We start from the raw sequence: 14,403 nt of genomic DNA on the forward strand, positions 1-14,403 counted from the left end.
CGGCCGCCCTGCGACCCAGGTATGTACCCACAGGGCCAGCCTCTTCTCCTGGGGGGCCCAGGAGCCGGCCACCTCAGGGCCCCCCGAGGCTGGCCCTGCTATCACCAGGCTGGCGGGCGCACGAGGGAGCACTTTCCCCTGGGTGCTCCCTCTTCAGCTCCCTCGCGCACCGCACTGAAACCGGAGCCGGAAGATGACGTCATCTTCCGGCTCCGGCATCAGTACGCGGCGCGCGAGGGAGCTGAAGAGGGAGCACCCAGGGGAAAGTGCTCCCTCGTGCGCCCGCAGGACCAGCCAGCCGGGTGACACCACTGGACCCCAGGGAATCCCCTCAGCTCTCCCACAGGTAAGGAGGCTGGGGGGATTAAATAAAAAAAACAACAACAAAAATAAACATGTGTATGTTAGAGTGTATGTTAGTGTGAGTGTATGTTAGTGTGAGTGTATGTTAGTGAGTGTGTATCTTAGTGTGAGTGTATGTTAGTGAGTGTGTGTTAGTGTATGTTAGAGTGTATGTTAGAGTGTATGTTAGTGTGTATGTTAGTGAGTGTGTTTTAGTGTGAGTGTATCTTAGTGTGAGTGTATGTTAGTGAGTGTGTGAGTGTATGTTAGTGAGTGTGTTAGTGTATGTTAGTGAGTGTATGTTAGTGTGAGTGTATGTTAGTGAGTGTGTGTTAGTGTGAGCGTATCTTAGTGTGAGTGTATGTTAGTGAGTGTGTTAGTGTATGTTAGTGAGTGTATGTTAGTGTGAGTGTATGTTAGTGAGTGTGTGTTAGTGTGAGCGTATCTTAGTGTATGTTAGTGAGTGTGTGAGTGTATGTTAGTGAGTGTATGTTTGTGTATGTTAGTGAGTGTGTGTTAGTGTGTGTGTGAGTGTATGTCTGTGTGAGTGTTAGTGTGTGTGTGAGTGTATGTTAGTGTGTGTGTGTGTGTGAGTGTATGTTAGTGAGTGTGTGTGAGTGTATGTGTGTGAGTGTTAGTGTGTGTCTGAGTGTATGTTAGTGTGTGTGTGTGAGTGTGTGTTAGTGTGTGTGTGAGTGTGTTAGTGTATGTTAGTGAGTGTGTGTGTGAGAGTGTATGTTAGTGTGTGTGTGAGTGTATGTTAGTGAGTGTGTGTGTGTGTTAGTGTATGTGTGTTAGTGAGTGTGTGTTAGTGTTAGAGTGTGTGTGTGAGCGTGTGTTAGAGTGTGTGTGTCTTAGTGTTAGAGTGTGTGTTAGTATTAGAGTGTGTGTGTTAGTGTGTGTGTGTGTGTTAGAGTGTGCATGTGTTAGAGTGTGCGTGTTAGTGTTAGAGTGTGTGTCTGTGTGCGTCTGTTAGTGAGTGTGTATGTATGTTTGTCACTGAGTGTGTGTCTGTCAGTTAATGTGTGCGTGTGTGTCTTAAGCACTTACCTTTCTCCAGCGCCGGGCTCCCTTGGCGCTGGGGATCTCTCCGCCCCGATCCGCCTCTCAGCTCCGAATGTGCATTCGTGGCAAGAGCCACGCGCGCATTCAAACCGCCCATAGGAAAGCATTTCCTATGGACGTTCAGCGTCTTCTCACTGTGATTTTCACAGTGAGAATCGCAGAAAATCCTCTAGCGGCTGTCAATGAGACAGCCTCTAGAGGCTGGATTAACCCTCACTGAAACATAGCAGTTTCTCTGAAACTGCTGTTTTCAGCTGCAGGTTTAAAACTAGAGAGACCTGGCACCCAGACCACTTCATTGAGCTGATGTGATCTGGGTGTCTGTAGTGGTCCTTTAAGTGTATGTGTTTATGCATGCACTGGCGTACATACCGTGGTCGCAGGGGTCGCAGCCCTGCGACCAGGTGCCCGCCGCCATGTGTTGCGGACCCAGCCCGCGCAGAGTAAGCGCGCGCGGGGGGGGCCCACGGATCAGTTTTCGCACCGGGGCCCCATGGGTTGTGTGTACGCCACTGGGTGCTGCCAATCTAATGCCCTTGGTTAATTGATGTTCAATAAGCAAGTGTGACCACCTCTATAAAAGCTGACGTTTTAGCAGTCTGCTGATCTGGAGCATTCAGATGTGTGTTAACACAATACCAAGGAGAATAGACATCAGCAATAATCATAGAGAAGCAATTGCTGCTGCCCATCAAACCGAGAAGAGTTATAAGGCCATTTGCAAACAATTTAAAGTCCATCAATTTACAGGGAAAAGGATTATTCAAAAGTGGAAACCATTCAAGACAGTTGCCAATCTTCCCATGAGTGGATGTCCCAGTAAATTCACCCCAAGGTCAGACTGCAATGCTCAAAATATTTTCAGAAATCCCAAGAACACCAGCAAATCTTCAACATAACATACAGGGATATAATTTCTAATTAGTGGGGTAATAGCTGCTTGATCCAAGGAGACATCTGACTGCTATTTTGGGGTCAAGAAGGATTTTTTCCTAGTTTTTTGCAAAATTGTAAGCGCTTCAGACTGAGTTTTTTTGCCTTCTTTTGGATCAACAGCAAAAACATTTGTGAGGAAGGCTGAACTTGATGGACGCAAGTCTCTTTTCAGCTAAGTAACTATGTAACAGAATGGCTGAAAGAATCAAGGTGTTGCAATGGCCCAGTCAAAGTCTCAACCTGGTTTAGATGCTGTGGCAGGACCTTAAGAGAGCTGTACATTAACAAACCTCAATGAACTGAAGCAACTGATAAAGAATAGCGGCCCCAAATTCCTCCACAACAGCGTAAGCGACTGACAAAAGTTACACAGAAAACGATTACTGCAAGTTATTGCTGCTAAAGATGGTTCTACATGCTATTGTGTCATAAGGTGTACTTTACACCCAAGAATTCTCCATTTAGGAGAGTTGCGAAGGTTGCATTTACCCAATTATAAGACCTGCTGAGAAACCGATGCTTATCATGTCCTGATATATAAAACCATATAATTCAGAGAGTGTGTACTTTCTTTATCCCATAACTGTAACTAACCATCTAACATATCACTTATCTCTCTATCCATTGCTAAAGGAGTTGTTTGTCATCCAGGTGAACGTGTCATAACTGGTACAAAAAGTGAAAAGTATAAAGATAATAAGAAGCCGCTTTCAAGCCACGTGTTGCTTAATAGTGGCACATCTGAAATGGCTTTAAATTCATCTAAAATAAATATTAGCTTCTTTTGAGTTGTTTGACAAAAACTAGGATTTCCTGAGGCATCCACCACCCTGTGCTCGCCTGTTGACTTGTTAAGACATTGAATGGCTTGACTCTTTCCCAACATTAAGGAGCACTGTGCCATCCTACAAAAGGCCAATAGAGCGGCATAGAATGCCCCACAACCTGGCCCTTCCTCAAGCCCAAATACTTACCCTCAGTGGTAATCGGCAGTCAATCCAGCTGATCCTAGTCATGTGATCGAGATGACACTGATCACATGACTCGGATTGGCTTGATTAACTGCAGGGGTACTGCCTGGTTTGTGAGCCAGATCAACAATATATAATTAAAGGGACATTATAGTCACCAACACAACAACAGCTTATTGCATTTCTTCTGGTCAGTATAACCATTCCCTTTAGGTATCTTGCTGTAAATATTGTCTTTTCAGAGAAAATGCAGTGTTTATATTACATCCTAGTGATAACTCCACTTGCCACTCCTCAGATGGCTGCTAGAATTGCTTCCTCTGGCAGTGCTGCACAGTGTGACTGCCATTCAGTGTCTCCACCCTCGGCATGTAGACACTGAACTTTCCTAATAGAGATGCATTGATTCAATAAATTTCTATGAGGAGATGCTGATTGGCCAGGGCTAAGTTTGACTTGTGTTGACTCTGCCCCCGATCTGCCTCCTTCACAGTCTCAGCCAATCCTATTGAGATGCATAGTGATTAACTCAGACCACCTATTCTGATGATGTCAGCAGACAGGTCAGAGCCAGCAGCTACAGACTTGAATACAAGTAAGATTGTACTATATTTAGGGAGGCAAGTGGTGGTTAGATCAAGGGGGCTAGATGGTGGTTATAACACTATAGGGTCAGGGATCCATGTTTGTGTTCCTGACCCTCTAGTGTTCCTTTAATAGAAAAATATAACTATATATATCTCATCAAAACACACTTGAAATTATATTGTATAATTTCATTCTAAGTGTATTTATATATTGTTTTATATTGTGGGACCTGCCTTACAGCCCAGACAGAAAGTCCAGATAATTTAATTTGCAACTCTGGTATTTGACCCTGTAATTTTCCAAAACACCAAAATCCTGTACATGGGGTGTACTGTTGCACTCGGGAGACATCGCTGAACACAAATATGAGTGTTTTAGAGCAGAAAAACATATGACGATTAAATCATCAGTGAAAGTATGTTTTTTTTTGTGTGTAAAAATAATAAAAAAAAAAAAATATGAACACTAACTTTGGCTACTTAAAAAGACTGGACATCTCATTTTGAATACCCTGGGCATAGGCGTGTGCACGGGGTGTGCCGGGTGTGCCTGGGCACATCCTAATTCCCGTGGCACGCCTATGGATTGAGACCGGCAGGGGAGATCTCAGGATCACCCCTGTCGGCTCATGCAGAGCCGGCGCTATCCAAACGCCGGCTCTGCTCTAAGCCTCCCTCTCCACCGGCCCACAGCAGCATGGAGGGAGGCAGGAGAGGACCCAGGGAGCTCTAGCGACAACACTCAGATCTCGCGAGAGTGAACTCTAGCCCCGCAGACTAGAGTTTACTCTCCACTGGAACACCAGGGATGGCAGCAGGAACAAGGATCCTCCCTCCCTACATAAGGTAAGAAGGGAGGAGGGATATTAAGTAATCTACCCCCACAATCACCCATACATACAGCATCTACACACATACAGCACCCACACAGCACCTACACACATACAGCACACACACACAGCACCTACACACATACAGCACTCTGACACATTCAGCACCCACACACACACACACATACAGCACCCTCTCACACACAGTACACTAACACCCTCACAAACACACAGCACACTCACACACTAACAGCACCCTCACAAACACACTACACCCACACACAGCACACAAACAGCACCCTCACACACGCACATCACACAAACAGCACCCTCACACACACAGCACACTAACAGGACCCTAACAACAACACACAAAAAAACACCCTCAAACAGCACACAAGCAGCACCCTCACACACAGCACACTAGCAGCACCCTCACAAACATGCATACTACCAGCACCCTCACACACAGCACCCTTACTCACACAGCACCATCACACACACACACAGCAGTGAATGTGTGTGTGTGTATATATATATATATATATATATATATATACATACATACATACATATGCACGCGGTGTGTGTTTGTGCTTTAGGGTGCACACCCTAATACTATAGGCTGCGCACGCCTATGACCCTGAGTTGTTTACTTTTCCAAATGGTATTCCACAATGGGGCTAATTTTTATTCCTGGGTTGCCATACAGTCTTAAATGCAACATGGGCCGAGCAAACCAACCTGACAAATGTCAACGTGTAAAAACTGACATGGGCAAGCTCTTTATTCGACCCTGTAACCTTTAAAAACTCCATAAAACCTGTACAAGGGGGGCATTGTGGTACACGTGGGACATCACAGCATTCAAATATGTGTAATTTAGTGCAGTTACAGCTAACAGTATTACGAGATTCACAGTTAAAATTACAGGAAAATAAAATGTCCTAATTTCTCACGCTTTCTTTTAGTTTTGATGACTGAACAGACATATAGCCAAAATGTTACGTTTTATGTTTTAGAACTTGGACCTATCATGTCTCTGTAAATTACACAATTGAACAAAACGCAGAAAATTGCGAATTACTTGTGCTAACTTTTTTTGCGGTCAGCTCCTTTTTCTTTTAAAAGGACCACTTCAGGCACCGTAACGACTTTACCTGAGGGGTTCAACCCCAGGGTCTCCAATCTGACATCAAACCATCACAAAACCGTTTGAGTACTAACAATGTGGGTGGGGCACCAGAACCTCCAGGGCTCCCAACAGTCCCATGTTTGATGGGACAGTCCTGATTGAGTTCCTTAGTGTCTTGTATTTGGGGACACCAGGAACTGTGCTCTGGCCGAGTAAACGCATGATTCGTAGCGCTGTCTGCATGGACCTGCCAGTAGGAAGCGGTCCGTGACTCTGGGGAGCTTGACGCCATCCGTGGCTGGTCCGTCCACCTGTCCTAATAACATACTGCCCTATAGTGTGATGAAGTGGTTATGGTGCCTGGAGTGTTCCTTTAATGCCTGACATTAATGCCAGCCAGATTCAGAGACTAACAGAAACATGATAGAGCTTCATTTCTGTCATTACAATGCTTGCATTTCCAGCACTCTAACCTCATTCATGGTTACTGTACAATATAAATAACATTGCTGTGACTACATTCCCACTGGGACACAGAGTATCATAAAGAGAGAGAGGCTTGGAACGCACACTGATTACACTGAAGAGAGGCTTGGAACGCAGAGTAGCGCACTGAAGAGAAGCTTGAAACGCACACTAAAGAGAGGCTTGGAACGCACGCTCTCCGCACCCCCAGCTGCTACCTGTCACAGCCACACGCCTGACCCCGCCCCTTGCTAGCACGTGCGGCTGAGTGAGCGCGCAGGTGGGCGTGGTTAGAATGCTGGCTGCAGCGAGGCGGGAAAAGCGCTGTGGCAGCGTGGGAGGGCGCCATCTTGTGGTTCCGTGAGGGCGGGAATTAGCAGATAGGCATGTGTATGTTCTCCGTGGTGTCGCTGGCCTGGATGTGTCTGGGCGGCAGGCGGGCTAGCAGGATGGTTCGGGCAGCCACCGGGGTTCGGCCTCAGTGACAGGAGCTGGGCCGCAGGGATGTGAAGGAGCTGGTCTCAGTCAGCACAGGCCGTGTACATAGACTGCAGTGTGAGGGGAAATGGCGGGCTGCGCCCCTATGCAGGGAATCCCCACACATCGCACCGCCTGGGAGGGGCACAGAGAGGGTCTGCCCTGAAACCAGCAGGGAACACGGCCTCCAGCATTCCTGGGCAGGGGCTGGGGAGACAGAATGACAGGGGCAGCTGTAACTGGGGAGACAGAATGACAGGGGCAGCTGTAACTGGGGAGACAGAATGACAGGGGCAGCTGTAACTGGGGAGAGAGAATGACAGGGGCAGCTGTAACTGGGGAGAGAGAATGACAGGGGCAGCTGTAACTGGGGAGACAGAATGACAGGGGCAGCTGTAACTGGGGAGACAGAATGACAGGGGCAGCTGTAACTGGGGAGACAGAATGACAAGGGGAGAGAGAATGACAGGAGGAGCTTTAACTGAGGAGACAGAATGACGGGGAGAGAGGGAGCTGTAACTGGGGAGACAGAATGACAGGGGGAGCTGTAACTGGGGAGACAGAATGACATGGGGAGCTGTAACTGGGGAGACAGAATGACAGGGGGAGAGGGGGAGCTGTAACTGGGGAGACAGAATGACAGGGGGAGAGGGGGAGCTGTAACTGGGGAGACAGAATGACAGGGGGAGAGAGGGAGCTGTGACTGGGGAGACAATATGACAGGGGGAGAGAGGGAGCTGTAACTGGGGAGACAATATGACCTGGGGAGACAATATGACAGGGGGAGAGAGGGAGCTGTGACTGGGGAGACAATATGACAGCGGGGGGAGAGGGAGCTGTAACTCGGGAGACAAAATGACAGGGGGAGAGAGGGAGCTGTAACTGGGGAGACAGAATGACAGGGGGAGCTGTAACTGGGGAGAGAGAGGGAGCTGTAACTGGGGAGACAGAATGATGGGGGAGAGAGGTAGCTGTAACTGGGGAGACAGAATGACAGGGGGAGCTGTAACTGGGGAGACAGAATGACAGGGGGAGAAGGGGAGCTGTAAATGGGGAGACAGAATGACAGGGGGATAGGGGGAGCTGTAACTGGGGAGACAGGGGGAGAGGGGGAGCTGTAACTGGGGAGACTGAATGACAGGGGGAGCTGTAACTGGGTAGACAGAATGACGGATAGAGAGGGAGCTGTAACTGGGGAGACAGAATGACGGGGAGAGAGGGAGCTGTAACTGGGGAGACAGAATGACGGGGAGAGGGAGCTGTAACTAGGGAGACAATGACGGGGAGAGGGAGCTGTAACTAGGGAGACAATGACGGGGGAGAGGGAGCTGTAACTGGGGAGACAGAATGACGGGGGAGAGGGAGCTGTAACTGGGGAGACAGAATGACCTGGGGATACAGAATGAGAGAGGGAGCTGTAACTGGAGAGACAGAATGACTCGGGGAGAGAGGGAGCTGTAACTGGGGAGACAGAATGACAGGGGGGAGAGAGGGAGCTGTAACTGGAGAGACAGAATGACCTGGGGATACAGAATGAGAGAGGGAGCTGTAACTGGAGAGACAGAATGACTCGGGGAGAGAGGGAGCTGTAACTGGGGAGACAGAATGACAGGGGGAGAGAGGGAGCTGTAAGTGGGGAGACAGAATAACCTGGGGATCTGTAAGTGGGGAGACAGAATGACCTGGGGAGACAGAATGACCTGCGGAGCTTTAACTGGGGAGACAGAATGACAGGGGGAGAGAGGGAGCTGTAACTGGGGAGACAGAATGACCTGGGGAGCTGTAACTGGGGAGACAGAATGACAGGGGGATCTGTAACTGGGGAGACAATGATAGGGGGAGAGAAGGAGCTGTAACTGGGCAGACAGAATGACTCGGGGAGAGAGGGAGCTGTAACTGGGGAGACAGAATGACCGGGGGAACTGTAACTGGGGAGACTGAATGACAGGGGGAGAGAGGGTGCTGTAACTGGGGAGACTGAATGACAGGGGGAGAGAGGGAGCTGTAACTGGGGAGACTGAATGACAGGGGGAGAGAGGGAGCTGTAACTGGGGAGATTGAATGACAGGGGGAGAGAGGGTGCTGTAACTGGGGAGACTGAATGACAGGGGGAGAGAGTGTGCTGTAACTGGGGAGACTGAATGACAGGGGGAGAGAGGGAGCTGTAACTGGGGAGACTGAATGACGGGGAGAGGGAGCTGTAACTAGGGAGACAATGACGGGGAGAGGGAGCTGTAACTGGGGAGACTGAATGACAGGGGGAGAGAGGGAGCTGTAACTGGGGAGACAATGACGGGGAGAGAGGGAGCTGTAACTGGGGAGACAGAATGACGGGGAGAGAGGGAGCTGTGACTGGGGAGACAGAATGACAGGGCGAGAGAGGGAGCTGTAACTGGGGAGACAGAATGACAGGGGGAGAGAGGGAGCTGTGACTGGGGAGACAGAATGACAGGGGGAGCTGTAACTGGAGAGACCGAATGACGTAGAAAGAGGGAAGCTGTAATTGGGTAGACAGAATGACAGGGGGAGAGAGGGAGCTGTGACTGGGGAGACAGAATGACAGGGGGAGAGAGGGAGCTGTGACTGGGGAGACAGAATGACAGGGGGAGCTGTAACTGGAGAGACCGAATGACGTAGAAAGAGGGAAGCTGTAATTGGGTAGACAGGACAGAGGGAGCTGTAACTGGGGAGACAGAATGACCTGGGGAGCTGTAACTGGGGAGACAGAATTACAGGGGGATCTGTAACTGGGGAGACAATGATAGGGGGAGAGAAGGAGCTGTAACTGGGCAGACAGAATGACTCGGGGAGAGAGGGAGCTGTAACTGGGGAGACAGAATGACCGGGGGAACTGTAACTGGGGAGACTGAATGACGGGGGAGAGAGGGTGCTGTAACTGGGGAGATTGAATGACAGGGGGAGAGAGGGTGCTGTAACTGGGGAGACTGAATGACAGGGGGAGAGAGGGAGCTGTAACTGGGGAGACTGAATGACAGGGGGAGAGAGGGAGCTGTAACTGGGGAGATTGAATGACAGGGGGAGAGAGGGTGTTGTAACTGGGGAGACTGAATGACAGGGGGAGAGAGGGAGCTGTAACTGGGGAGACTGAATGACGGGGGAGAGAGGGAGCTGTAACTGGGGAGACTGAATGACGGGGAGAGAGGGAGCTGTAACTGGGGAGACTGAATGACAGGGGGAGAGAGGGAGCTGTAACTGGGGAGACTGAATGACAGGGGGAGAGAGGGAGCTGTAACTGGGGAGACTGAATGACAGGGGGAGAGAGGGTGCTGTAACTGGGGAGATTGAATGACAAGGGGAGAGAGGGTGCTGTAACTGGGGAGACAATGACGGGGAGAGAGGGAGCTGTAACTGGGGAGACTGAATGACGGGGAGAGAGGGAGCTGTAACTGGGGAGACAATGACGGGGAGAGAGGGAGCTGTAACTGGGGAGACAATATGACAGGGGGAGAGAGGGAGCTGTAACTGGGGAGACAGAATGACGGGGAGAGAGGGAGCTGTGACTGGGGAGACAGAATGACAGGGCGAGAGAGGGAGCTGTGACTGGGGAGACAGAATGACAGGGGGAGCTGTAACTGGAGAGACCGAATGACGTAGAAAGAGGGAAGCTGTAATTGGGTAGACAGGACAGAGGGAGCTGTAACTGGGGAGACAGAATGACCTGGGGAGCTGTAACTGGGGAGACAGAATTACAGGGGGATCTGTAACTGGGGAGACAATGATAGGGGGAGAGAAGGAGCTGTAACTGGGCAGACAGAATGACTCGGGGAGAGAGGGAGCTGTAACTGGGGAGACAGAATGACCGGGGGAACTGTAACTGGGGAGACTGAATGACGGGGGAGAGAGGGTGCTGTAACTGGGGAGATTGAATGACAGGGGGAGAGAGGGTGCTGTAACTGGGGAGACTGAATGACAGGGGGAGAGAGGGAGCTGTAACTGGGGAGACTGAATGACAGGGGGAGAGAGGGAGCTGTAACTGGGGAGATTGAATGACAGGGGGAGAGAGGGTGTTGTAACTGGGGAGACTGAATGACAGGGGGAGAGAGGGAGCTGTAACTGGGGAGACTGAATGACGGGGGAGAGAGGGAGCTGTAACTGGGGAGACTGAATGACGGGGAGAGAGGGAGCTGTAACTGGGGAGACTGAATGACAGGGGGAGAGAGGGAGCTGTAACTGGGGAGACTGAATGACAGGGGGAGAGAGGGAGCTGTAACTGGGGAGACTGAATGACAGGGGGAGAGAGGGTGCTGTAACTGGGGAGATTGAATGACAAGGGGAGAGAGGGTGCTGTAACTGGGGAGACAATGACGGGGAGAGAGGGAGCTGTAACTGGGGAGACTGAATGACGGGGAGAGAGGGAGCTGTAACTGGGGAGACAATGACGGGGAGAGAGGGAGCTGTAACTGGGGAGACAATATGACAGGGGGAGAGAGGGAGCTGTAACTGGGGAGACAGAATGACGGGGAGAGAGGGAGCTGTGACTGGGGAGACAGAATGACAGGGCGAGAGAGGGAGCTGTAACTGGGGAGACAGAATGACAGGGGGAGAGAGGGAGCTGTGACTGGGGAGACAGAATGACAGGGGGAGAGAGGGAGCTGTGACTGGGGAGACAGAATGACAGGGGGAGAGAGGGAGCTGTGACTGGGAAGACAGAATGACAGGGGGAGCTGTAACTGGGGAGACAATGATAGGGGGAGAGAAGGAGCTGTAACTGGGCAGACAGAATGACTCGGGGAGAGAGGGAGCTGTAACTGGGGAGACAGAATGACCGGGGGAACTGTAACTGGGGAGACTGAATGACAGGGGGAGAGAGGGTGCTGTAACTGGGGAGACTGAATGACAGGGGGAGAGAGGGAGCTGTAACTGGGGAGACTGAATGACAGGGGGAGAGAGGGAGCTGTAACTGGGGAGATTGAATGACAGGGGGAGAGAGGGTGCTGTAACTGGGGAGACTGAATGACAGGGGGAGAGAGTGTGCTGTAACTGGGGAGACTGAATGACAGGGGGAGAGAGGGAGCTGTAACTGGGGAGACTGAATGACGGGGAGAGGGAGCTGTAACTAGGGAGACAATGACGGGGAGAGGGAGCTGTAACTGGGGAGACTGAATGACAGGGGGAGAGAGGGAGCTGTAACTGGGGAGACAATGACGGGGAGAGAGGGAGCTGTAACTGGGGAGACAGAATGACGGGGAGAGAGGGAGCTGTGACTGGGGAGACAGAATGACAGGGCGAGAGAGGGAGCTGTAACTGGGGAGACAGAATGACAGGGGGAGAGAGGGAGCTGTGACTGGGGAGACAGAATGACAGGGGGAGAGAGGGAGCTGTGACTGGGGAGACAGAATGACAGGGGGAGCTGTAACTGGAGAGACCGAATGACGTAGAAAGAGGGAAGCTGTAATTGGGTAGACAGAATGACAGGGGGAGAGAGGGAGCTGTGACTGGGGAGACAGAATGACAGGGGGAGAGAGGGAGCTGTGACTGGGGAGACAGAATGACAGGGGGAGCTGTAACTGGAGAGACCGAATGACGTAGAAAGAGGGAAGCTGTAATTGGGTAGACAGGACAGAGGGAGCTGTAACTGGGGAGACAGAATGACCTGGGGAGCTGTAACTGGGGAGACAGAATTACAGGGGGATCTGTAACTGGGGAGACAATGATAGGGGGAGAGAAGGAGCTGTAACTGGGCAGACAGAATGACTCGGGGAGAGAGGGAGCTGTAACTGGGGAGACAGAATGACCGGGGGAACTGTAACTGGGGAGACTGAATGACGGGGGAGAGAGGGTGCTGTAACTGGGGAGATTGAATGACAGGGGGAGAGAGGGTGCTGTAACTGGGGAGACTGAATGACAGGGGGAGAGAGGGAGCTGTAACTGGGGAGACTGAATGACAGGGGGAGAGAGGGAGCTGTAACTGGGGAGATTGAATGACAGGGGGAGAGAGGGTGTTGTAACTGGGGAGACTGAATGACAGGGGGAGAGAGGGTGCTGTAACTGGGGAGACTGAATGACAGGGGGAGAGAGGGAGCTGTAACTGGGGAGACTGAATGACGGGGGAGAGAGGGAGCTGTAACTGGGGAGACTGAATGACGGGGAGAGAGGGAGCTGTAACTGGGGAGACTGAATGACAGGGGGAGAGAGGGAGCTGTAACTGGGGAGACTGAATGACAGGGGGAGAGAGGGAGCTGTAACTGGGGAGACTGAATGACAGGGGGAGAGAGGGTGCTGTAACTGGGGAGATTGAATGACAAGGGGAGAGAGGGTGCTGTAACTGGGGAGACAATGACGGGGAGAGAGGGAGCTGTAACTGGGGAGACTGAATGACGGGGAGAGAGGGAGCTGTAACTGGGGAGACAATGACGGGGAGAGAGGGAGCTGTAACTGGGGAGACAATATGACAGGGGGAGAGAGGGAGCTGTAACTGGGGAGACAGAATGACGGGGAGAGAGGGAGCTGTGACTGGGGAGACAGAATGACAGGGCGAGAGAGGGAGCTGTAACTGGGGAGACAGAATGACAGGGGGAGAGAGGGAGCTGTGACTGGGGAGACAGAATGACAGGGGGAGAGAGGGAGCTGTGACTGGGGAGACAGAATGACAGGGGGAGAGAGGGAGCTGTGACTGGGAAGACAGAATGACAGGGGGAGCTGTAACTGGAGAGACCGAATGACGTAGAAAGAGGGAAGCTGTAATTGGGTAGACAGGACAGAGGGAGCTGTAACTGGGGAGACAATGACTGGGAGAGAGGGAACTGTAATTGGAGAGACAGAAGTACAGAGGGAGCTGTAATCGGGGAGACAGAATGATGGGGAGAAAGGGAAATTGAGTTTGGGGAGGCAGAGATGAGAGAATGATTTGGGGAGGGGGGGAAGGGATATGGGGAGAGGGAGCTAAGGGAAACATGGGGAGAGAGATATAACAGAGAAACACTGAGTTAGGGGAGAGGGGGATATGTTACTGGGTTAAACATGGAGCTGGGGAGAGGGAGATGTAACTGGGGGAAACATGGAGCTGGGGGAGAGGGAGATGTAACTTAGGGGTGGTGGGGGACACACACCTGGAGTAGAATTCTGCAGTGTGTACACATGTATAGCAGATCCCCATAGTAATAATACAGTAATGTGTAGTGTAAATAAATGTTTCACAGAGCATAGCAGCAATAAATCTCACAGTAATGTGCTGTATAAAGAAATATATTCGAGCGTATAGAAAGTGTACATTTGTGTGCATTGTATTTTAATGTATTGCATAGCTTCACAGCCATAAACCATTTTTCGTAAGCCTAGCTTACTTGAATCAATGTATGTGCTGTATGCTGATATACTCTATGGTCACAACAGTCAGTATTACCCAGTTACAATTACCCGTCAAAAAAGGTTTTGTCTGCACACACTTGTTTTTGTTGCTGCCAGTATTTTGTAAAATATTGGCACTTAATAAATGATTATTATATTGATGTATAAAGCTATTTTGAACGTTTATAAAGGTACAGTCAGGTCCATAAATATTGGGACATCGACACAATTCTAATCTTTTTGGCTCTAAACACCACAATGGATTTGAAATGAATAAAGATGTGCTT

At 50.6% G+C, this 14,403-nt stretch overlaps 1 protein-coding gene across 1 annotated transcript in view; it reads left to right on the top strand.

Moving 5' to 3' along the window:
* The first annotated feature begins 6,566 nt into the window (after nt 1–6,566).
* The window catches only part of MSH5 (mutS homolog 5), an 88,089-nt gene continuing 80,252 nt past the window's right edge, over nt 6,567–14,403 (top strand). The window contains exon 1 of the mRNA XM_063431405.1: nt 6,567–6,611. The gene's annotated coding sequence lies outside the window, so the exon portion shown is untranslated. The remainder of the gene's footprint in view (nt 6,612–14,403) is intronic.

The sequence above is a fragment of the Pelobates fuscus genome, chromosome 9 (assembly GCF_036172605.1).
Source record: "Pelobates fuscus isolate aPelFus1 chromosome 9, aPelFus1.pri, whole genome shotgun sequence".
NCBI classification, from domain to species: Eukaryota; Metazoa; Chordata; class Amphibia; order Anura; family Pelobatidae; genus Pelobates; species Pelobates fuscus.